The 25675-nt window shown below is 51.5% G+C and overlaps 1 non-coding gene across 1 annotated transcript; it reads right to left on the minus strand.

Moving 5' to 3' along the window:
* Window positions 1–14817: 14817 nt before the first annotated feature.
* TRNAL-UAA (transfer RNA leucine (anticodon UAA)) lies at window positions 14818–14900 on the minus strand. Its single transcript has one exon. It is a non-coding gene; the product is annotated as a tRNA-Leu (tRNA).
* Between the last annotated feature and the right edge of the window lie 10775 nt (window positions 14901–25675).

Consider the following 25675-nt stretch of genomic DNA (forward strand, 5'->3'; position numbering starts at 1 on the left):
AAAGGTCATTAGCCAGGGGGTAAGGAATGGTGCCCCTGGCCTCTGTTTGTCAGAGGCTGGAGAAGGATGGCAGGAGACAAATTGCTTGATCGTTGTTTTCGGTCCTACCTTTCTAGGACACCTGGTGCTGGCCACTGTCAGAAGACAGGATACTGGGCTAGATGGACCTTTGGTCTGACCCTGTATGGCCATTCTTATGTTCTGGTGTTCTTATGCTCTCCCATCGACTCCAGTACTTGACCAGGGTGAGACGAGTAGCTGGAGTCGATGGGAGAGTATCCCTGCTGACCTTACCACACAGAAGACACCGAAGTAAGTGTGTCAACTTCAGATACAGTGTTTGTGCAGCTGAAGTTGCACAAGGTAGATCGAAGGGAGAGGATTTTAGTGTAGACAAGGCCTATTCTGCTAAGACGCTGGGTCGGTACAGAACCAGAGGGAAGAGTACCACCTACTGAATTACCAATGCCACTTCCTGTAGCACCTGGCTTTTTTCTTAGAGCAGCTGTTCCTAACCTGTGGTTCGCGGACCCCTGGTGGTCTGCGATGGTACTGCAGGGTGTCAGTGGGAAGTTTAAAAATAAAAGGATGGGGCCCACCACAGTGGGCCCGATCCTTACCTTTCGTTTTTCTTTCCTTACTTTTCTTTTCCTTTTCTTTTTTTTTCTCTCCCCCAGGAAGTGGAGGAGGCTGTGAAATTTTAATAGATTGAAAAAGGGTCTGTATGCTCGAAACGGTTGGTAACCATTGCTTTAGAGGGCCCTCCCTAACTATTAACACATCTTAATGTCAGAGAGCTGTCTGGACTGCTGTTTAAGGTGGCATGGCTACTGACAGATAAATGGTTGTAAAGCCAGGGAAATCAGGGTTATTATCACAGCCGTTTTTCCTAGATGGGAAAGAAATTCCTGCTATTTTCTATCATCAGAACCTCATTAGGCAGTGCAGCCTACTAATTGATAAACACAGACCTGACAACCTGCGTAGGCGAGGAAGACAGAAGTCCACCCGGGACCTGCCAATCAACGTCACAGCCATCAATGGTTAGAAGTGAACTTTGACCTCTTACAAGAATGATGCTGATTGTTTCAGATGCAAGGAGAAAAATGGAACTTTGCCTAATTATAACATCAATGTCAAGTCACATACCCTAATGGGACACCTGCAGGATGGAAAAAAATGTCTGTAGTTCATGGAGCCCAGCTGTGAACGTAGACATGCTACTTTGCCGAATATACCATCTACTAGAAATTCTTTATCGGTCACTACGATAAAGCTTTGTACCAAGTAGCTCCGTACAAGTAAAACCACACACTCACTTTGCAGAGTGATGTGAGAATACACAGTGGCCAAAGTAAAACGTAAATGACTGTAGATGGAGAGAAAAGTTAAGCGGTTTGGAGGAAGGGAACAAAGGTACGTGCTTAGCTGAGATTTGAAGGGAAAAGGAAAGTTGAGAAGGTAGAAGAACAGATACAGGGAGGTTGTTTCAGGAGCAGGTGGTCAGGCTAAATGATCACATAGTTGTCCTTTCTGGCATGATAAAATCTGTGACAGGGTCAAAGCCTGCTCATCTCACGTATGGGAGCAGTCTTGACCATGTGGCTGAGTAAAGCAAGTTGGATTCAGCCACATTCTGGGGGATCGGCTTGTTGGCTCAGGGAATGCTTTGAACAGAAGAGCACTTCAGATGTGAATCTGGAAAGATCCGCCCGTCTTGTGATTTCCTTCTTCCCACATTTTAACGGGGACTGGTTTTTATAATGCAGAACAAACATGGAACATTAGGGAAACCCCTCAAGGCACCGAATGTAAACGCCCGCTGAGACGTGGAAGGAAAAAGTATCTCTCACAGATGTGCAAAGAATACAAAGCTTCATACAGACACTTCAAAAACTGGCTTCAAGCTGCAGCCAGTTGGGTTGAAGGCATTCCGTATAGACCGAGCGTCAGTCTCTGTAGTTGGCCCAATGCAAATGCACTGAAGTCAAAGGGAATTTTTCCGCTGATGTCATTGGGAGTGAGATCAAGCTTGGGGAAGACTGAAAAATAAATAAATACAAAATCCCTATGAGTATTTGCTTGAATTAAGGAATTAATCCCTTTAATATATACATGGTCCTTCTCACAAATGTATCTGAAGACCTCACAATCTTTAAGGTGTTTCCCCTCATGGCACTCCATGAGGGGCTATTGTTCCCTTTGGGCTGACAGGGAGCTGAGGCATAGAGGCTATGTCTAGACAGCAGGGCTATTTCTGGATACTGGAAGAATGCCAAAATAGGAATTCTGTGTTTTTAAACGTGCCCGTTATTTCAAAAGAATGAGCATGCTATTCCAGCATCGTTTTGTAACCCTCGTTTCACATGGGTTAAGGGACTTGTCGGAGTAGTGCTTTATTTCAAAATTACCTGGAAATAAGCTACACAATCTGCGTAGTACAAATTGCATATCTTATTCCGAGATAAGGGTGCTGTGTAGATGCACCCAGATAGACTAAGTGACTTTCCAGAGGTCACATGTACAGACTGTGTCAGTGCGGGGTCTTGCACTCAGATCACCCTCAGCCTAGGTGAGTGCTCTAACCACTGGACCAGCCTCCCTTTCCCATAGTGCTCTCATCTTTCCAAATGGAAGAATGCATAGCTCCCCGCCCAGGCAGGGGTATGACCTCATCCTCTGATTCTACTGAGCCCCCACTCAGGCAAACGCCTATTTATTCCAATGATTCATTTACATTTCTAGCCGATGCATGACATTTTCATCTCCTGGGAACCAGATTGGCTGTTGGAGATTGATTTTAGCCCAGCAAAATATATTTCAGTTCACATTTTACCCTGGATCTGTGATGTGGTCACAAAGGCAATATAACGAATTACCCTTTGACTCAGCTGTGTAATGTTTTAAAACTTACCAGGCAGGGAGCTTGGCACACATGTTTCTGCCAATAATATGCCTGTAGATATACTCATTCAATCTGTATGGGGTAGAAATTATTACATCCTGTCCCGTTCCTTTGTTCTTTTAACTCCAGACCAGGGTGCATCACTGCTTACTTACAAAATCTTCACTGGCGATTCCAGTTATGTGCTGAAAGTAGACCCAGTCCTCCCCAGACAAAGGAAACTTGCTAGAGGATGGACTAACCCTTGATCTGTCCTGCTGTATTGATACAGTAATAAATTATGTGATGGGGAGGCTGGGCCATAGCTCAGTGGATCTGCCTGTCTGATTTCTTATGTGGTGCCCATCACCGTGGCATCTCACTTATTGCAGATAAAGTGGTAGGAAAGCACTAACGGATTGTAGGCTTATTAATAGCCAAAGCCAGTGACAGGAAGGAGCTGGACTGTGCTGGAAAATTGTGGAGGCTGTCCTTGTTGGCCGGTTGAATTTAGCATCCAGGATCTGAAGTCCCGGGAGGTGTGAAAACTGTAATTCTAAACCAGCTAATGAAGTCGCGCTACCCCGGAGCACTTGTCAGACGGAGTTATATATAGCTGCAGGCAAGGAGATGCTTGCCAGTGCCTTCGCAATGCTGCAGGGCCTGAATCATAGAAACAAAACGTCCCGCTGTGTGGGACAGCACTAGACACGAGCCAACCTGCCAGATAGAGACAGTGAAGCATTGCGAGATCACTGTGGCTACTCACTTCCGGGCAATCTAGGGCTGGGGGAGAGAGGCAGCCCACCCAGTGGTAGATTCAGCATAGCCAGGATTGTCCACACCTGATCCCTGCCCCCCTGGAAAAAGAGGATCACATCCACTGACCTTAGCTGGGCACCTGACCTTTTTGCCCATATGTCTGAACAGGAGCGCGTCTGAGTTCAGGGATGAAATCCTGCTTTATCGAAAGAGTGGGGGCTTTGCTATTGACATTGGTGGGGCAGGGTTAAATCCTAGGTTGATTTCTAATGGGAGGGATCAGAAGAAGACCCCATCAACTGGAAGGCACAGTGCACAGTTCTAGGGATGGGGGTTCCATGACCACCCCCCACAAGAGAAGAAGATGGGTGTTGGTGGTCAGGGACTCCCACCCAAGAGCTGCGTATAGAGCGGCAAGTTTTTCCACAAAAGCAGTTGCTTTTGCGGAAAAACTTGCCAGCTGTCTACTCTGGCCGCTTGAGTTTCTACACGAACACTGACTTCCTACTGTCTGAAATCAGTGCTTCTTGTGGAAATACTATGCTGCTCCCGTTCGGGCAAAAGTCCCTTTTGCGCAAAGCTTTTGCGCAAAAGGGCCAGTGTAGACAGCTCAGATTTGTTTTGCGCAAAAAAGCCCTGATTGCGAAAATTGCAATCGGGGCTTTTTTGCGCAAAAGCGCATCTAGATTGGCACAGACGCTTTTCCGCAATAAGTGCTTTTGCGGAAAAGCATCCGTGCCAATATAGATGCTCTTTTCCGCAAATACTTCTAATGGAAAACTTTTCCGTTAAAAACATTTGCGGAAAATCATGCCAGTCTAGACGTAGCTAAGGAGTCCAGACCGGGAATCTCGAGAAGTGTGCTGCTTACCTGGAGCTAGAATTCAAGATGTGACCGAGAGTCTTCTGAGACCGATCAAACCTTTGGATCACTGCCCCTTTTCTACTTCTAGATGGGGCTACTATAAGGTGGGTGTATAACTGGCTGGATAACCGTTCTCAGGGTGTGTCTAGACTACAGGGTTTTGTCGACAAAAGTATACCTGCGTCTACACTACCGCTGAGTTCTGCTGACATAACGTCGACAGAACTCAGCAGTTTTGTCGACGCTGGTAAACTTCATTTTACGAGGCATAACGCCTTCTGTCGACAGAGTTTCTGTCAACAGAAGGTGTTATTGCATGTAAACTGTCCTTTGCGTCTACACTACCATGTCGACAAAGCAGCTTGCTTTGTCGACAGAACTGAATGTAGTGTAGACGCTCTTTGTCGACAGAAGTTTTGTCGACAGTATCTGTCGACAAAACTTCTGTCGACAAAAGCCTGTAGTCTAGATGTACCCTTAGAGAGTAGTTATTAACAGCTTCTTCAGGGGGTAGCCGAGTTAGTCTGTACAGGATAAACTTAAAAAACAACAAATTGTCTGGTAACACTTTATAGACTAACAAAATAGGTAGATGGTATCATGAGCTTTCGTGGGCTATTAACGGTTCACAGTCATGCTGGAAGGGCATAACAAGTAGGGTCCTGCAGGGGTCTGTTTTGGGACCTGTTCTGTTCAATATCTTCATCAATGATTAAGATTTGGTATAGAAAGGACGATGATTAAATTTGCAGATGATACCAAGCTGGGAGAGGTTGCAAGTGCTTTGGAGGATAGGGACATAATTCAAAACGATCTGGACAAACTGGAGAAATGGTCTGAGGTAAACAGGATGAAGTTTAAGAAGGACGAATGCAAAGTGCTCCACTTAGGAAGGAAAAATCTGTATCACACATACAGAATGGGAAGCGACTGTCTAGGAAGGAGCACTGCAGAAAGGGATTTAGGAGTCATAGTGGACCACAAGTTAAACATGAGTCAGCAGTGTGACACTTGCAAAAAAATGCATTCTGAGATGTATGAACAGGAGTGTTGTGAGCAAGGCATGAGAAGTCATTCTTCCGCTCTACCTTGAGCTGATTACGCCTGAATTGGAGTATAGTGTCCAGTTCTGGGCGCCACATATCAAGAAAGATGTGGAGAAATTGGAGAAGCTCCACAAAAGAGCAACAAAAATGATTCAAGATCTAGAATACATGAGTGATGAGGAAAGGCTGAAAGAACTGGGCTTGTTTAGTTTGGAAAAGAGAAGACTGAGAGGGGACATGACAGCAGTTTTTAGTTATCTAAAAGGGTGTCATAGGGAGGAGTGGTGGGATTATTCTCCTTGGCCTCTGAGGATAGGACAAGAAGCAATGGACTTAACCTGCAGCAAGGGAGGTTTAGGTTGGACATTAGGAAAAACTTCCTGTCAGGGTGGTCAAACACAGGAATAAATTGCCTAGGAAGGTTGTGGAATCTCCATCATTAGAGATATGTAAGAGCAGGTTAGACAGACACCTGTCAGAGGTGATCTAGACCATGCTTGGTCCTGCCGTGAGGGGTTGGTGTTTGGTATTTTTGGTTAAACCATCTGGCAACCCTAGTCAGCGGCTCAGGGCTCTGTGCAGGGAGCAGACAGAGTGCTTGGGGCTGATTAATCACCCGTGAAGCTGTGCTGCCATGCAACTTAGAGGGAACACTGGCAGGCAGGGTGGCTGATACTGAAACGGCTGCTGGCTGGTAAGTCTCCTGGCCAGAACCTACCTCCGGCACCCCAGCTCCTCCCTTCCCCAACTCTCTGCCGCCCACTCCTGCCCCCTACTCCACATACCCAAATCCTTTGCCCCCTCCTGCACCCATATCCCCTCCCAGATCCAGCACCCCAATCCCTGCCCCAGATCACAGTCCTCTCCTGCCCTAGATCACAATGCAACCCCCTACACTCCAGTCCAGTGCCCCAGGTCACAACTGCCTCCCTCCCTTACCGCAAGCTCCCTTCTGCACCCAACCTCCATCCCAGACCTCGCACCTCCTCCATTAATATCATGGAAGAGTGAGGCCCTCAACCACTTTCCAAATTCTTGGCGTGGCCTCCCCATCAAAATGTTTTGCCCTCCTCTGCTTCAGAGGTATCGGCACTTGCTGTGAAGAGCAGGGCAGGAGAGGCATGGGGCAGGGTGGCGCTCTCTGTGTCTGTGTATCTGTACTGCAGGCAGAGGGGTGAGTGCCGTGTGGGGAGACACAGCCGAGCGAGCATTAGTCTGGCTAGCTCAGGTCCCAGGAGCAGGGAAGCCGCAGCAGTGTGGACTTCAGCATGGCCTAGCCACCTGAGTAAGTACCCAGGTGGGCGGGACTGTACGTAACGCAGCAGAAGAGCCAATCACCGGAAGGACCAGAGAACCACAGGGACCAGCTGGCTCTCAGGAAGAGGTAACGCAGGGAAAGATCTTCTAGTGCTGTGCCCAGCCAGGGGTGGGTTTCCTGGCTCCGGTAAGATGCATTTCTATGTTGTACAACATTTTAGGGTAGACTCTTCCCCAATACCTTGGGTGGGGAACTTTAGGCCTGAGGTCCGGATGCGGCCCCCAGCTTGCCTGGATCCAGCGCCCGAGTCTCTGGCTCTGTCAGCATCGGGGATCCCTCACTGGTGCTCCAGTCCCCCCTAGCCCCATCATGGGTCTGGAGCACGCAAAATCTACTCGTCTGGGCCCCCCAGGCTCTGATACGGGAGAGGAATGTGGGGAGTGTCTTTCTCCTTCGCCGAGGGCCACTTCAGTGAGGGATTTGTTTTGTTTTGCTTCTCGCTTGCTCACTCGTGTGCAGGCCCCAACGGATTTTTCTGTGTGTCAGTGGCCCCCGGCCTGAAAAAGTTTCCCCGCCCCGGTCTAGACTGTCAGCGCCGTGGGCAAGGTCTGCCTAATTTTGTGTTTGCATTGCATCGAGCACCGTGGGACCGCAATCCTGATCAAGGATTCTGGGCATGGCTGTAATATTAGACTATCCTGCTGGCTGCTACCATGGGCACTACCCTCAGACCTGACTGCGGGAGCGTCACAGCTGAAAACCAGGGGCTGCTACAGCTTGAGCTATAGGAGCACATGTGAGAAAACAGACTCAGCGTGAGAACCTTTGTCTGGCACGGCTGTCTTGGCCAAGCATATGATGCGATGGGATTTGTGATGGACTTAGCTATGCCAGTGAAAGCCCCTGGTGCAGCTGCAGTTATCAATGCAGTTGAACTTCTCTCGTCCGGCACTCTCTGGTCTGGCAACATCCGTGGTCCGGCATGATGTTAGTTAGCTGGGTGTCCAGTTTTCATGGCTGTGGCTAAGTATCTCGCAGTCCCATGCAGTTTGTTTACAGCCTGGCTCTCAGTGTTCTGTGCTGTGATTTAGCTCTTATTTACCCCTAAATGGCCCAGCAAGCAGTGAAAGTGTTGGACAATATTGACCTCCTGTGGTTTGGCAAATTTTCTGGTTCGGCACCAGTCAGTCCTGAGGGTGCCGGACTAGAGAGATTCGACCTGAGGCTTATTTTGCTCAGGGACTGGACTGGAATAAGCTATGCTAACAAAAGTGCAGTTTGGCCATGGCACGAGGCTGGCGCACTCGTCTCCTTGAGGGGGGACGTGTGTGCTGGCTCCGCAGTTTGGTTTGGATGTCCGTGCCTGGCAGTGCTGCCTAATGGCCAGCATCCTGAGGGTTCTCCTTTCTCCCAGGATTGGGTGACCTAATGGCAAGAGTCCATAGGGTAGAACCAAAAGAACAGCCCTTCCTATCAGGGCTGCGTGGCCTAGCAATCAGAGTCAGTAGAACTGCCCTTTTGGTCAGGGCTGTGCAGCCTAGTGGCCAGAGCCAGTAGGGCTGGAGAGCTGGGCCACCAGCCCAGAGTGAGTGAAAGGCAAGGTAGGGAGACCTGGGCCCTCCCTCTCTATTCAGGACCGGGTCAGTGACAGGGCTGCCGAAGCTTTCCAAGCTAGTCTCTGGTTCTACTACAACCGACTCCTCACAAAGTTTCCTTAGGTCACCTCCTACCTGTGTCACCAGAGCTTCCTGGCTCAGGGTCCCCATGGTCTCTCCTTTGTCTGGGGTACCCCGATCCTGGGGGCTTTGGGTCGACTCTGTCTCTTTGGCCTCCATGTATTTCTTTATCAGGAGCTGGCAACATCCCTCCTTCCTCTCCAGTGGTTGGCTCAGACTGAGCTGCGCTGCGCTGCTTCCTTTTATATCCCGGTTCCGGCTGGAGCTAGGTGTCTGGTTTTCTACCCGACAGTCCGGTTTTTGGGCCCTCTGTCCGGTAAAAAAATCCAGAAAATACCGGACATGTGCAATGTCAGACGGAAGCCTGATGGGGGCGGGGGCAGTGACGGGGAGGCGGGCCACGATTGGCGCTGGGAGCCCCGGTTGCGTGTGAGGAGGAGGGGCAGCCCGGTCCGTACTCCTGCGCGCTGGTCAAGCACGTAGTGGAGCCGCAGCCGGACTGACTCGCGCAGGATGGGAGCACCCTAGGATCTGCACAACCCGGGTCAGTCCTGCTCCCCGCTGGCTGATTCGCTCTTCTGCCCCCTCCGCCAGCTCTGCATCCTGCTGGCCGGTTCCTGCTCCAGATCTTCCCCAGCCAGTCCCTCTCCCCCCGCCCCCAGCTCTGTGTCCTGCTGGCCGGTTCCTGCTCCAGATCTTCCCCAGCCAGTCCCTCTCCCCCCGCCCCCAGCTCTGTGTCCTGCTGGCCGGTTCCTGCTCCAGATCTTCCCCAGCCAGTCCCTCTCCCTCCACCCCCAGCTCTGTGTCCTGCTGGCCGGTTCCTGCTCCAGATCTTCCCCAGCCAGTCCCTCTCCCTCCGCCCCCAGCTCTGTGTCCTGCTGGCCGGTTCCTGCTCCAGATCTTCCCCAGCCAGTCCCTCTCCCTCCACCCCCAGCTCTGTGTCCTGCTGGCCGGTTCCTGCTCCAGATCTTCCCCAGCCAGTCCCTCTCCCCCCGCCGCCAGCTCTGTGTCCTGCTGGCCGGTTCCTGCTCCAGATCTTCCCCAGCCAGTCCCTCTCCCCCCGCCCCCAGCTCTGTGTCCTGCTGGCCAGTTCCTGCTCCAGATCTTCCCTGGCCAGTCCCGCGGCACCCCCCACCAGCTCTGCTTCCGGTGGCCAGTTCTCCCCTCCTCCTGAGCTCCCCCAGCCAGATCCGCCCCTGCCGGCTGTCCCTTCCCCTCCCTATATCCCCTCCCTATATCCCCTCCCTATATTAACTCCTGCTGCCCCAGTGTGGGACCGGGACACCCTGTTACATCCCAACATAAACACTGTCCACACTCGGTGTGCTTTGTGATGTAGAATCCTAACAAAGAAGTCCTGGTGTATTCCTGGCCGACCTGGGGCTGCAACACACTTGTATCATCTGAGGCCTGGCCAGGGAGGAAAACCTCTAGTATAGGCTCAATTACATGGGTTACAATAACAAATAGAGGCCGCGTGAAAGCAGGGGTGAGTTAGAATCCTAGAACTGGAAGGGACCTCGAGAGGCCATCGAGTCCAGTCCCCTGCCCTCACGGCAGGACCCAGAAGCGTCTAGATCGTCCCTGAGAGGTGTCTGTCTAATGTGCTCTTAAATATCTCCAGGGATGGAGATTCCACAACCTCCCTAGGCAATTTATTCCAGTGTTTAACCACCCTGACAGGTAGGAAGTTTCTCCTAATGTCCAATCTAAACCTCCTTTGCTGCAGTTTAAGCCCATTGCTTATTGTCCTATCCTCAGAGGCCAAAGAGAACAATTTTTTCCCCTCCTCCTTGTAATACACTTTTAAATACAGGCAGTCCCCGGGTTACGTACAAGATAGGGACTGTAGGTTTGTTCTTAAGTTGAATCTGTATGTAAGTCGGAACTGTCGTCCAGATTCAGACACTGCTGAAACTGACCGCCAGTTCTGACTTACATACAGAATCAACTTAAGAACCCCAGGCTCCCCAAATCAGCTGCTGCTGAAACTGATCAGCAGCTGATTCCAGGAAGCCCGGGGCAGAGCAACTCTGCCTGGGGCTTCCTGTAGTCAGCCGCTGGTCAGTTTCAGCAGAAGCTGACTTGGGGACGCCTGGGGCAGAGCAGCTGGGGTGCTGCTGGGTTGCTCCAGTAGTGCCGCTCCTCGGTGCTACTGGACCAACCCAGCAGCACCCCAGCTGCTCTGCCCCAGGCGTCCTGATTCAGCCGCTGCTGAAACTGACCAGCAGCGGCTGAATCAGGACCTGGGGCAGAGCAGCTGGGGTGCTGCCGGGTTGGTCCAGTAGTGCCCAGAGCGGGCGTTGCAGGACCAATCGGCAGCGCCCCAGCTGCTCTGCCCCAGAGTCCAAAACAAAAGCCTGGTCTGCTGGGGGGGGGGAGCACACTAGCTGTGCCCCCCCCCCCCCAGCAGACCAGGGACACGGGGAGCAGAGCCGCAGCGGCAGCGGGGTGCCGCGCCTCTGAGGCTTTGCTCTGGCAAAGCCTCAGAGGTGCGGGACCCCCCCGCGGCTGCGGCTTCAGTCCGGGTGCCTGTGGTCTGCTGGGGACCGTCCCCAGCAGACCACAGGCACCCAGACTGATGCGGCAGCAGCGGCGGTTCCCCGCGCCTCTGAGGCTTTGCTCTGGCAAAGCCTCAGAGGTGCGGGACCCCCCCGCGGCTGCGGCTTCAGTCCGGGTGCCTGTGGTCTGCTGGGGACCGTCCCCAGCAGACCACAGGCACCCAGACTGATGCGGCAGCAGCGGCGGTTCCCCGCGCCTCTGAGGCTTTGCTCTGGCAAAGCCTCAGAAGCGCGGGAACCCGCCCGGTGCCCCTGGTCTGCTGGAGACGGTCTCCAGCAGACCAGGGGCACCGGAGCAGCTTACGAACGGGGCTTTCTCGCCCCGACCTCCGGGGTGAGAAAGCCCCGTTCGTAAGTGCGGATCCGACATAAGTCGGATCCGCGTAAGTCGGGGACTGCCTGTACTTGAAAACTGCTACCTTGTCCCCTCTCAGTCTGCTCTTTTCTAAACTAAACAAGCCCAACTCTTTCATTCTTCTCTCATAGCTCATGTTTTCTAGACCTTTCATAGTTGTTGTTGCTCTTTTCTGGACCTTCTCCAATTTCTCCACATCTTTCTTGAAATGCCCAGAACTGGACACAACACTCCAACTGAGGCCTAACCAGCGCAGAGTAGAGCGGAAGAATGACTTCTCGTGTCTTGCTCACAACACTCCTGTTAATGCATCCCAGAGTCATGTTTGCTTTTGCAACAGAGTCACTTTGTTGACTCATATTTAGCTTGACCCCTAGATCCCTTTCTGCAGTGCTCCTTCCTAGACTGTCACTTCCTGTTCTGTATGTATGAAACTGTGAATGGGAAGGGCTCCACGAAATAGCTTCCAGCCCCTTGACCCAAGAGGAACTGATAAATACTCATTTCAAGTGGTCTCAATATGTGTATATCTATCTATATAAAACTATCACAAGGCAGTCATATAGTCATCCTGACGGCGATCCGTTCTGGGGCTGGAAGCCAGAGATGCAGGTTGTAACAGCTGTTCCTAAGGCCTTATCATCAGACGGACTTGTACTCGTTTAACTCCAGGTGTGATTTTTTAAACAGCTTTAAACAAGAGTAAGTGGAGTGGGGGAGTGAGGGGCGAGGGGCTAACTTTTCCAAACTTGGCTCTCTGCTAGAGATTTAAATACAAACAAGTGTCTTCCCATACAAAACTAGCCTAACCTGAGAGACGGAAATTTCCATCCCCTCCCTTTGTCCTTGCCCCCAGGCTTGTGCTCTGCTTGTGCAGTTTTGCTACATGGCACCTGGTTGCATTTCCCGGTGGAAGGCGCATTCAAATCTCCAGTTCATGGAGATGGGAACACTATAAAGTGCCCTTAAAATTCTGCTTTGTGATTTTTTTTTTTTAGTTATTATTGTGCCTGAGGGAGAAATTCTTCCAGCCTCCCATCTGTTGCCCCTGAGATCTCGGGGCACAATGGCGCTAGTGTTACTCTGCAGCACAAGATGGGCAGCACCTGGAGAGACTGCAGATGTGCCGTAGAGAGCTCTGCCTAACGGGGCTAGACCGGGGCCGGGTGACGTCACTGTGCGGATTGCCCATGGAACAGGGTCAGGCAGGCTTGGCCGTGGTGTGTTTGCAAGTGCCTCCTCTGGGTGCAAATCATCAATAACATTGGCCCGCGAGGACACTGAGCCCTCGCTACCCAGCTAAGGATCCAGTGCTCCGGTGCGATGCAGCACAGCCTGAGATTTGCCGCTTCACACACTATGGATTCCCTGCCCTTGTCACATTCATTTGATTTATTGGCGTAGCAGCTAGGAGTCATGGACAAGGACCATCTTGTGCTAGGTGCTGTACAAACATAGAACAAAACCATAGCTTTGGGGGGAGAGATAGCTTGGTGGTTTGAGCATTGGCCTGCTAAACCCAGGGTTGTAAGTTCAGCCTCTTGGGGGAGTGCATTTAGGGATCAGGAGCAAATCTGTCAGGGGTGGTACTTGGTCCTGCTGTGAGAGCAGGGGAGTAGGCTCAATGACCTCTCAAGTTCCCTTCCAGTTCTATGTAGGGTTACCAGATAGACCTCCCCAAAATACCAGACACACTTGATCCTGGGTAGGGGGTGGCTGGGAGCTGCCTCTGCACACAACCAGAGGGTCCTAGCTAGGAGGCAGGGCCATGATTGGCACTGGGGGCCTCTGGTTGTGGGAAGTGGCAGGGAGTCCCAGCCACTGTCCCCACTCCACTTGGCTTTTGCACAGCGCTCCCAGCACCAATCACGGCCCCACCTCCCAGTTGCTCCCCCACCTCCGCCAGGCACATGTCTGGTATTTTCTGAATTTTTCTACCAGGCAGAGAGTGCAAATATCGGACTGTCCGGTAGAAAACCAGACACCTGGCAACCCTAGCTCTATGAGATGGTATATCTCCATATATTGTATTAGTCCTGCCCTTCCCACAGTAATTTTTGTCCTAGGCTATCAGGGACCTTTGTGAATACTAACGAATTGAGCCTGAGAACATCCCCCCCTCTTAGACAGTGGGTGAGTAAGGGTTGGAACAAATCTGTGGCCCCCAAGGGCAGGTGTAGTAAGACGAAGGCTTAAAACAAAAGCCCATGTAGCACAGGCCTGGTTTGAGGCCTGAGGCCTAGCTAACAATGGGCAAAACATGGCTAACATAAAGCGAAGCGAAGCTGGGAGCAGGAGGCAGGCTCCTGCTCACAGAACTTGGCACAAACAAGGCTAAGAGAGCAAAACACTCATTGGCCCAGATGTAGAACAGTCCTTGGTACTGGTTGTAAGCGGAAAGCACATGGTACCACCAGGTCATTAAAAAAGACCTTGGTACCCACTTCCCACAGCTACTCACCCAGGTTCAGGAAAGGGTCTAAAACAACAGCATGATGGGCAGAGATGATCTAATCAAACCACAAGGAACAGGGCGAAGGGTGGTATCGAAGACGCGTCACAGGATGGTAACCTGACAACACCAGAGGGTGGCAACTTGACACGTCAGCAGCGAAGTGTCACTTGTTTGTACCTGTCTATACCGTGGTGTCTTGGGGGGACAGTCTTTGGATGACCTAGGGGACAGTGGGAGTTTCCCATTAATGAAGTTATTCCATTGTTACGAATTGCATGTGCGTAGTGGTTCGGTAGAGTCTCCTGAAACTATCACCGGTCTTTGCTTAACAATAAACCCGGCTGGGCACCTTTGATCCTTATTTGATTTGTTGTCATTGGGGGCTCTCTTGGGGTCTGCTGTGGGGACTACATGCACAAGTCGACACGGCACACACCCGCAAGCAGCCTCCTGGTTATCGTCATCGATGGAGCCAGGGACCTGTGAGGCCACCTCGGCAGTAAACCCTGGCTAACTGCAGCAGGTACGTCTTGGCTGTTGCTGGACCGCACTCCTAGGTTGCTTAGAACATCGCAAGGGTGATCTTACATCTACCTGCACCAAAGGGCCCTGCCACAGGGACTAAGGGAGTTTCTTCCCTACTAAGCTGGGGCCTATAACACACAGCTGAGTCTGTCTAGTATTAGCGACAAGGAGTCCGGTAGCACCGTATAGACTAACAGATGTACTGGAGCATAAGCTTTCGTGCGTAAAGACCCACTTCATCACATGCATCTGCCCATGAAAGCTTATGCTCCAATACATCTGTTAGTCTATACTATAAGGTGCTACAGGACTCTGTTGCTTTTGCACATCCAGACTAACATGGCCACCCCTCTGATACTTGTCTAGTGCTACAATCCTAGGGCTGGAAGAGACTTCACAAGGTCACCCAGTCCAGCCCCCAAAAGGCAGCTACCAGGAGCGGGGTTCAAACCCATGCGGGCATGCATCCATTGGATTTTAAGTCCAACACCTTAACCACTTGGCCATCCTGGTGCACAAGTCTGAAGGCTACCTTTACACTGTAGTGTTATTTCGGGATACTGGTGGTATCCTCAAATAGCTATTCCACGTCTTCATAGCAAGCCCATTATTTCAAAATATAACAGGCTCGCTATTCTGATGTCCCTGTAAATCTCATTCCACAAGGAGTAAGGGGCATTTCGGAGTAGCAGTTTATTTTGAAACTAGCCAATTAGCCCGTCATAAGACGGGATTTTCAGGTCTTCTCTCCTGAGCTTGCTTGCTCTGTCTCTCTCTCTCTTTCTCTCTTCCTACTGCCTCCCCATCTCTCTCTCAGCTCTCCTCCGCCTCCTGACTCTCTCTCCGTCTCTTTCTTTCTCTTCTCCCCCTCCTGCCTCTCACTCTCCCTTTCTCTTCTCCTCCTCTTCCTGCCTCTCTCTCCCCTCCGTCTCTCCCCGCCCCCCTTCCCTTCCCTCCTGCCATGGCGCTAGGCTGAGTGCTGCCTGCTCAGCTGGGCCGCCGTGAGGGAGAGGGGGCAGGGTGGCTCCCTGGCAGCCTGGCTGAGCTTGCCACTGCTTGCTCCCCCGCTGGGGCCCGGCGGGATGGCCACTCAGCTGGGAGCGGCGCAGCGCGCCACGGAGGGAGGGGAAGGGCAGGGCTGGCCGGAAGGGGGCTGGAAAGCAGAGCTGGCGGGGGATTGGGGGCTGTGGGGCTGGAGGGGAGGATGGGGGGGCCTGGAGGAAGTGGGAAGGGAAGCAGCGCTGGCGGGGGAGGATATCTGGGGGGGCCGTGGGGCTGTCCGAACGGGACCAGGGGGCGTGATCATGTCCATCAGCATTACAGACGCACAGACACTGGGCTTCTATATATATGATAAGTACTATGCAGACAGCGCCAAATTTTGAAATAAGCTCTTTTGAAATTGACTCAAAATAAGCTACGCAATTTGGATAGCTCAAATTGCGAAGCTTTTTTCGAGCTCTGGGTGCAGTGTAGACACACCCAAAGAGAAGGGTGCACGCCCGAGGGGATGGCTGAAAGACTAACCATAGGGTGACACACACAGGCCTCTCCACTTCCAGTTTTCATTTTAAACGTCTCTACCTGTTAGGGTTGCAGAGAAAACCTTCTAAGTACGTCCCGAGTGTAACGAAGCAGAAGCAGAGACATTTCTCTCCTCTCCATATGTTTGGTGTTAGTCCTTTGCCTCGGGGCTCAGTGATCTATGACAATAAAGGAGACGCTTTGCTTTGGAAGGGACGAGATCAAGACTGCAGGGGCCCCCTGCACTTCTCAGCAGCTCTGGAAGTGCTCTAGCAAGGACAAACCCAGCCAGAAGCAGGCTGTCGTTCCCAGAGACATGTCCTGTATTCTGAATGAATTTTACTGACAAGGTCCAAGTTAGCAGATTGAAACAACTGTTTAGTGGCAACCACGCAACCAGATCTTTCGTTCTTCGGAAAATCTGAGTCACTGCAGAGGTTTTGCGTTTGATAACCCTTCTGACCAGCAGGGGGCAACAATGAGTTTTCTATGCTGAAAATGCAGCACTTGGGGCTGTTCCAGCTGTCAACACAGCTGTGTAAAGGAGCCAGGCCACTCAGAAGAAAGCAAAGCGCCAGGGGAACGCCACAGATGTTTTGCAGGTACAGTAACATAATTGCCCGTTGTGACTAAGAGGGCATATGGCAGCTGGTCCATCAGTGAACCCGAAGCACCTGTTGACAGCGGCTTTAATGAAACAGAGCCAAGCTTTTGTGCTACTTAAAAATCGACAAAGCACGAGTGTGTGGAATGCTGGACTGACAGCCCTGGGAACAAGACTGTTCCTCTGACCTACAGCACAAGGGGCAACAAACAGATCAGCTTCATTCATTCATTAAGCCCCAACCAACACACTTTAACCCTGAACCCCTTTGAAAGAGTGACGGTATTCCACTCTCTGCATTTGGTCGTGCTGTGGCAAGCTGCGACCTCGATCAAGGGTGCCAGTCCTGCTAATTTGTCCATCCACGTGCAGACTAAATTTTGTTGTGTGCACCAATCATGTGTAAATGTGCACCACCAGGAGAAACACAAACCCAGCTGTGAGTACTCTGTTAATCATCTGGGCGGTACTAGAATCTTTGCTGAGTGGCCGCCCAAGTGCACAGCTTCCAGGGAACACTGGTGCAAGTTGTGGGGAGTGATCTTGTGTGTCAGAAGTCGCGTGAGGAAGGACCTGGACTGAGATCAGCTGTCACACTGTAATAAGGCTTGGTCACCACAGAGCCCTTGTTAAATCTGAACCAGTCCCATGCATCAGCCACTACACCACAAGTGTGAGGGCATGCCGGGGGCCTGTTTTCTTCTAGACTCTCAGGGTATGTCTAGACTACAGGGTTTTTTTTTTTTTTAAATGGCCTTTTTTCGTAAAACCTTCACCAGCGTCTAGCCTGCCGTCGCGTTCTGTCAGAACTAAATCGAAAGAATGCGGCGTTTTTTTCGACAGAAGTAAACCACATTTTACAAGGAAGAACACCTTTTTTCGAAAGGGCTCGAAGGAGGGGTGGCAAATGTCCCCACATGCCTTTCACTTCGCACCTGCTGGCCTGTTGCCAGCGGGGCTCCTTAACACCACTCACTGGCTACGACTAGACTGGCATGATTTTCCGCAAATGCTTTTAACGGAAAAGTTTTCCATTGAAAGCATTTGTGGAAAAGAGCATCTAGATTGGCACGGGTGCTTTTGCGCAAAAGCACTTTTTGCGGACAAGCATCCGTGCCAATCTAGATGCGGTTTTGTGCAAGAAAGCGCCAATTGCCATTTTTGCCATCAGGGCTTTTTTGCGCAAAACGGTTCTCAGCTGTCTACGCTGGCCCTCTTGTGCAAAAGCATTTGCGCAAGAGGGCATTTTCCCGAACGGGAGAGTCGTTGTATTTGAGGAAGAGCACTGACAATCTTACATGAGATCGTCAGTGCTCTTGCGGAAATTCAAGCGGCCAGTGTAGACAGCTGGCAAGTTCTTCCGCAAAAGCAGCTGCTTTTGTGGAAAAACTTGCCAGTCTAGACGCAGAAAGTGTGTAAGTGGAGCACAATGTGCCTCCGCCTGATGGCCGAGTGGTCTCCGGGTATTGATAGCATTGGGTAAGACAGACTGCAGTAACTCAGCCTTAGGGCCCGTCTATGTGCAGCGGGTGTCCTGGAACATTTTGCAGGCTACAGGCGGCTCGCAGGGCATGGACAGTCTCCAAATACCGGCCAGCTTCCCACAACAGGGCGAGGAAACTCCCCAGATGCCCGGTAGCTGATCTGTGTGTGTAAGGGCGGAGAGGGGAGCTGGCATGGGAGGGGAGGAAGGGTGAGTAGCTGTACTGCACTCCCAGCAATAGGAGACAGGAGATCTGGGTTGTATTCTCTGATTCTACGTGGCCGTGGGCAGGTGGCCCCACCTTTCTGTGCTGCGGCGTCCTCGGGGATTGTAATGCTGGAGTACAGCAGTGGGGGGCTGGGCTGCGCCCACTGGCCGTGCAGGCCCTGCTGCTGCCCATTCTGGGTATGTCTGTGCTCCCTGGAAAATCTGGCACAGGGTCTCAGAGCCTGGCTCAGCTGACTCAGGGGCACGGGGCCTGGACTGCAGAGCTAAAAATAGCAGCTTAGACATTCATGCTTGGGCTGGAGCCAGAGCTCTGGCTACGTCTACACTGCAAATAGAGATCACAGCTGACTCAGGCTCAGTCTGAGGGGCTGTTTAATGGCAGTGAAGATGTCCGGGCTTGGGGTGGAGCTCAGGATCTAGGACTTTGCAAGGTGGGAGGGTCCCAGAGCTCAGGAGACAGCCCGCACTGGAACGTTTATACTGCAGGGCTGTGTCTAGACTGCATCCCTTTTTCGTAAAAGGGATGCAAATTAGACATATCGCAATTGCAAATGAAGCGGGGATTTAAATCCCCCCCCGCTTCATTTGCATAAATATGGCTGCCGCTTTTTTCCGGCTCGGAACTTTGCTGGAAAAAAGCGCCAGTCTAGATGGGGATCTTTCGGAAAATAAAGCCTTTTCCGAAAGATCCCTTATCCCTCTTAAAATGAGGGATAAGGGATCTTTCGGAAAAGGCTTTATTTTCCGAAAGATCCGCGTCTAGACTGGCACTTTTTTCCGGCAAAGCCCCAAGCCGGAAAAAAGCGGCAGCCATTTTTATGCTAATGAAGCGGGGGGGATTTAAATCCCCGCTTCATTTGCAATTGTGATATGTCTAATTTGCATCCCTTTTATGGAAAAGGGATGCAGTCTAGACACAGCCCAGTTGTTTAGCCCTGCAGCCTGCCTGCCCAAATGAGTCCCAGGTGTTCAATTGCCGTGTAGACTTAGCCAGAGACCAGGCACCAGTTCCCACCTACATATCTATCCAGCAGTTCTGTAGCCCCACAGCCCGAGCCCTGCAAGCCTGTGTCAGCTGATTGGGGCTAGGTGTGGCCAGGAGTAGATGTACCATGAGAATTCTCCCGTGCACGTTGACATTTTCCCATTTCCAGGCACGCAACGGAACATTCAGTCGGGGGGCAGAGTCTGTGTCCCGACTTAGTGCCCGGCATTATCGATTTCACACACTAGCTTCCCATGCACTACGTTGCCATGTGGACAAGGCCTTGCTGCTGAGATACTGAGATTTCCATAGAAATTGCCAGTTGAGAAGATTTTTGTCCGGGACACAAACGCTCCTGCTTGAGGGAATAAGCCAGCCACGGAGCACCTGGTTTTAGGACGACACGTGCATGGGAAAGTTATTCCAGAATTGTCCCTGTGATTTATGCTTTGTACCATGGGAGCACCTTGGAATCCTATTAAGGGGCAAGATCCTGGTATGCTAGGGGCTGTACAGCCAGTTAAAAAGGAGCCCCAGACAGGGCATGAGAAATGGGTGAAATGGTCAAAAGGGCAGGTGGAGGTGGGGAGAGACTGAGAATCTGAGGGCTCAGGACCCAGACTCATTCCTTGGCAAAGGGGAAGGGAAGACCATGTCTTCTGCCCTGCCAAGGGAATAACAGGCCAGAAACTTTGCAAGGTAACTTATTCTCACTACAGAGTGGCTCAGGTATTCACATGGGTCCAGATCCATTGGAAATTAGAAGCCTAAACCTCTTTGAAGATCCAGGCCATAATGCCTGTTAAACACCCAAAGTGCTTTTCCAGCATGCCCTGTGTGCCCTGAATGTGGTTTACTCGAAGTCAATTTGTCCCCATCTTGACTGCACTTATGTTCTGTCATCCACATTTCATGATCTGTTCGGCATGCTATACTCCACTAGCTGTGTCTAGACTGGCAAGTTTTTCCGCAAAAGCAACTGCTTTTGTGCAAAAACTTGCCAGCTGTCTACACTGGCCGCTTGATTTTGCGCAAAAGCACTGACATTCTACTGTCCGAAATCAGTGCTTCTTCTGCAAATGCTTTGACGTTCCCGTTCGGGCAAAAGCCCATTTCCGGAAATGTTTTTGCGCAAGAGGGCCAGTGTAGACAGCTAAAACTGTTTTGCGCAAAAAAGCCCCGATGGTGAAAATGGCGATCGGGGCTTTCTTGCGCAAAACCACGTCTAGATTGGCACGGACGCTTTTCCGCAAAATGTGCTTTTGTGGAAAAGCGTCCGTGCCAATCTAGACGCTCTTTTCCGCAAATGCTTTTAACGAAAAACTTTTCCGTTAAAAGCATTTACGGAAAATCATGCCAGTCTAGACGTAGCCAACTTTGTTTAATGCCTCCTTCCACTGTGTGACTCCCCAAGCCAGCTTACCCCTCTAATCAAGTCGCAGCAATGTCCATGGATAATTTCCAGCTCCAATATCACTCAAAAGTGGCCTGGCCTGACTTTAGCTACGGACATGTCCCATAGGCCTTACTCAGGCAGAACTCCCATGATCAGCTGTGAGATGATGATGAATTTGGCTCCCTCAGGCCCCGTGGGGTGCATCTACAGTGCACCATAGTATAACCACCACCAAGCGGATTGGAACGTGGGACCACTGGATCTTAGTAAAGGAGCTTTCAGCTTGAGCTATAAACCCAGCTGGCTCGCATTTTAGGTTGTAGAGCTCCCTTGTTCTTATCTTTCGCTGTAAGTGGTATAAGTGCCACTCCATGGGACAGTGAACCACACTAGGCATGGGGGTTACAGTAGCTCGAAATAAGATTGAGCTATGCAAATGGTGTATCTTATTTTGAAAGAGCTTATTTAGAAATTTGGTGCTGTCTACACAGCTCTTATTTTGAAATACCCCACGATTACAAAACATCTCTTACTCCTCGTGGAATGAGGTTTGCAGGGATGCCGGAACAGCGAGCCCATTCTATTTCGAAACAACGGGCTTGCTGTGAAGACGCGGGATAGCTATTTTGGGATACTCAGGTATCCCGAAATAGCTCTGCAGTGTAGATATAGCCCATAAGGATTCTCCCCTCTGTGCCTTGTCTGGGACAGACAAATGGACTTCCCGAAGAATAATTTGGTCCCTAGAGTGACACCTTGCATCCAGGCATTACGGTGCTCCAAATGGCTTACACGTGGCCTCTTTAAAAAGTGGTTACTGGCTTCTAGCCATGGGTGGTGGGTGAATTCCTAGCTTGGGGCGGCAGGCTATGGCTAGCCCCTCAGCCCCTCCCCTTGTGTCTACCAATTACAGCCCTCCTCCCTGTATTATGGCCACTGGCCCTTGTGCCCCGCCTGTGGCCATTGGCTTCAGCTTCCTGGTCCTGGAGACCCAGGCGAGTGACGCAGCCCTGCCCCAGCCTTGGAGCATCTGAGAGCCGGGCAGGCAGTGTGGCCCCAGGCACCCCTGGCAGCCACTGACGCCCTCCCCCTGCGGAACCACCAGCCCAGCCTGAGTCCAGCCCCAGCACTGGGCTGCCAGAGCAGTCCCAGGGGCACACCGTGGCCCCCAGCTTGTCTGCCCCAACCACTGGGAGCCGGCAGGAGGGGGCCTACTAGAGGCAGAGCTTGGGTGGAGCCTCCTCGGGCAGTGTAGGAAGGCAACGCCTTTCCCTGCCTATGATACTTTGATCCCTCAGGCCCGACATGTCACATGGTTGGGTTCCCAGGCGGGTTGCGGGACCAGGGGGAAACACATGGCTATAGGCCCAGAGCTATGTAAAGAGGCATAGAAGGAGCAAACAGGGAGGGGTGGCAGGGTTGCTTTGTGAAGACAGCTGGAGGAGCCTATGGGAGAGATTGTCAGGAGGCAGGGTGCTGAGTAAGGAGGCCTTCATCCACCCCCTGCCACTAGGGTTGCCAGATGGTTTAACAAAAAATACTGAACAACCCCCCGCCCCCCCAAAAAACAAAAACCACCAGGAAAAAATTCTGTTGAGAAAACAAAAGAAGGGGGAGACCAAAGTTGTTGAGAAAAAGAAAAGAAAAAAAGGTCCCTGAGATCCTGAGAGTTGTTAAGGAAAAACAAAACAAAACAAACAAAAAACCAGTGTGGCCCCTTTAAGAAACACTTTGCTTTTGAGGGGTTTTTTAGCTCCCCTGCGGAACTCGGTAAGCACCCGGGATTTTCCCCTCCTGGCCAGGAAAAAAATCAGAAAATACCGGACATTTTAGGTGTCTGGTATTTTCTGAAATTTTTTACCAGACAGGAGGTGAAAATACTGGACTGTCCAGTTCAATACCGGACACCTGGCAACCCTACCTGCCACTCCAGCCCTGGGGGTGGATGAACAGCCCTGTGCCCGCCTGGCAACAGCTGCCAGCCTAATTAGCTAGTAAAGGCTGGGAGGAGGGAAGAAAGAAAAGGAAGGCCGGGCATGCAGGGCCGGGGTGTGGGGGGAAAACCTGTATGCAGCTAGTAAGGTGGTGGTGGTGGGGAGCTGTAGGTAAGGAGCGGTGGTGTTGTGTCAAGCTGAGGTATCGCTGGCTCGTGTGTGAGGGGAGCTAAAGGAGAAACCGGGGGAAGTCCCAGGGAGAGGTGAAGTAAAAGGCTTGGGGCAGAGCCGTACTGCCGGAGCTGGACTCCCATGTGCATGTGGGCCTTATTTAGGGTCCCCACTCTGGACCGTCCCTTCAGAGTGAGATGACTCTTCCCGTCACCTGTGTATCAATAGGCTGAGCCCAGGGAAAGGGCTGAGGGAAAGGAGCACTGTCTGGGCCCAGGGTAGCCATAGAAATGTCTCTGAAAACTACCTGCCTTATGATTGTGCCTAGCGCCCCCAAAGGGGGCAGGGAGTGCGAGGCAGGGTACACACAAGGCATGAGACAGTCCCTGCTCCAAAGGGCATAGGCAAGATAAAGGTGTGTGAAGTAGTATCCTGGTTTGCAGTGGGGGAAATATCTCCATCACTGCAGATATTTAAGAGCAGGTTAGACAGACATCTATCAGGGATGATTATAGACTGTGCTTGGTCCTGCCGTGAGGGTCGGGGACTCTCGAGGTCCCTTCCAGTTCTAGTGTTCTATAATTGATTCGGTGAGGGTTGGAGAGGTAGAAGTGACTTTCCCAAGGTCACACAGGGAGTCGGTGGCAGAGCTGAGCGTTGACTCCAGATCTTCTGAGAGGCCAGCCGGTTCCTCAGTCCCCGCTTGCCTCTAACTACAAAAGGGGAGCCTCTGCTCTGTACAGTATCGAAGGCAGCTTTGCTTTCACCAAGAAGCAGTTGACTGTAGGAGATGGAGGAAGAGATGCCGACGAGTAGCATTTAATCAAACCAACGGACAGATCTTGTGCTTTGCAGGCCGATCCTGGGGCTGCAGGTGTCTCCTGCTCCGTGTTCATCATCCTGGCTTCAAGATAAGGCTGTGCTGACACAATGGAGACATTCAGCTGCAGCAGTGAGACCCATGTTGCCAGCCAAATTGAAGGCATTTGAGTTCTCTCCCAGGCAGTTTGGTTTCTGACAAAGTTAATTGAAGTTTCTAGACAGTTGCTGTTATCGTCAGGCAGCAAACTGATGTCAGAGCATGAGCCGATATGAGAATGTCCCTGGCAAAGCAGAAACAGTAGCCTCCAGTGTTCCTACTGTGCTTCTCTTCAGGAAACATTTGTATCAATAAGCCCTTTAACAGAGTGGAGATGATTGGATCAGAAATATAAAGATGTTCTATTTACAAACTGCAACTTGTAAATTTAATTACTCCCCCTCCCCTTCCCCACCACCCTTTGGGGCTTGCAGCAACCAGTTAGAGAAAGTATTTCTCAAGCCCGGCATGAATACATGCACCCATGCGGAAGAGAGAGTGTTTCCCTCTTGCGCTGCAGTGAAGCCAGATGGGTAATTCCCTCGGGGCACGGAGCCCAGCTGACTTTGCCAGAATTCCACGGGACTGAAAGCCCATGAAAGTTATTGGCTGACTAGCATGCCTCAGTGGTTTCCAGGATCAGTGTGTATTAGGATTTGCCTCTGTGGTCCACTTAGGGGATCAGGACCTACAAGGTGCTGTAACTTAAACAGGATACAAGGTAGATCCTGTAAGTGACCCCTGATGGAGATGTAGTTTGGATTAGGCTGTAATGTCTATACAAGTTTGGCAAAGTATGGCCTAAATCTGTCTGGTCATGTGTCTATTTCATTACAAGCACTGGAGGGTTCCTTTCCACGTCTGATTTATGAACTCCTTCCTCAAAGTGCAGCAGTTGAACTTCCATAAAACTAATGTCCTGGGGTAAATGCTCAGGGGCCTTCTTAAATCTAGTGCATGTGCAGTGACTGGTTTTGTCTGCTTGACCCACTCTGGTTCAATGGATTGGAATAGCAAGATGCAGTGCATTGGGCTACCTGTATCTATCTCATGTTATCAGAGGACTCCCGACGCCATAGTCTCTGAGCACCAGGGATATGTTAAATATTGGTTAATTGAATAGTTGAGTAACCTCATGAATTCTTATAGGTTACTCAACTATTCTATAGTCCCTGGGGGTGGGGCTGGCAGCCAGCACGCTCCAGCCCTGCTCCTGAAGAGCCCCTTGTCACCCCGCGCTGTTGCCTCTGGATCAGAGGCAGCAGCGTGGGGTGCCAGGTAGGATCTGGTCTGCAAGGGGCACCAGTTTAAAAAACGGCTCCCCTCACGGGCCGGCAGCCTATTGACCCGTGCTGCTACCTCTCACACAAAGGCAGCAGTGCAAGGTGGCAGCAGCCCTCTCTGGGGTGGGGGTCTGGGCTCCCAAACCCGGCGTGAGCCAGGACTGAGCCGGGCTGCCTGCCTCCTAATACTCTTTACATGCAGAGATGCAGCGGGGGTAGGTCCCGGACCCATCAGAACCTGGGAATGAGCTGGGCTGCTGGCCAGCCTGCTAAACCATTTACTGATGGGTGGGGCGGGAATGCGTGTAGTCTACAGCATTAACCAATCAGCTTTTGCTCATCGGTTAATCGGTTAATTGACTACACTATTCCATTCCTACTGAGCACCTCCCAGTCTGTCATGAGTGTGTTCTGACAGCACCTCTGGGAGGCGGGGAAGTGCTGAGAGTGAGACGAAGGGACTTGCCCAGCATCACACAAGAAGTCTGTGGCAGGGCAGGGACTTGGCGGTAAGTTTCTAAGGTCCTTTCACCACTGGCTCATCCTTCCTCTCCCTGCACTGAGCCTTGCTTGCAGAACTCCCCTGTGCCTCTTCACACCCCTCTCAAACGGCTGAGGGAAAAGGGGTTTGGCATCCTGGCAGTGACCAAACGCCCATCGACTTCACCGGGGATACGCAGGAACCAGCCCCTGGCTTCCTGCTTAGTGCTCAGGGCAGTACCTGCCTTTCCTAACAACCAGGCCTTGAACCTCAACCTGGGGTCTGGGAGCTGAGCAGTGCCCACTCTGCCTCCTGGCCAGCCAGGGCCACGTGGGACGGC

The sequence above is a fragment of the Pelodiscus sinensis genome, chromosome 2, assembly GCF_052426305.1.
Source record: "Pelodiscus sinensis isolate ZL-2025 chromosome 2, ASM5242630v1, whole genome shotgun sequence".
NCBI lineage: Eukaryota > Metazoa > Chordata > Testudines > Trionychidae > Pelodiscus > Pelodiscus sinensis.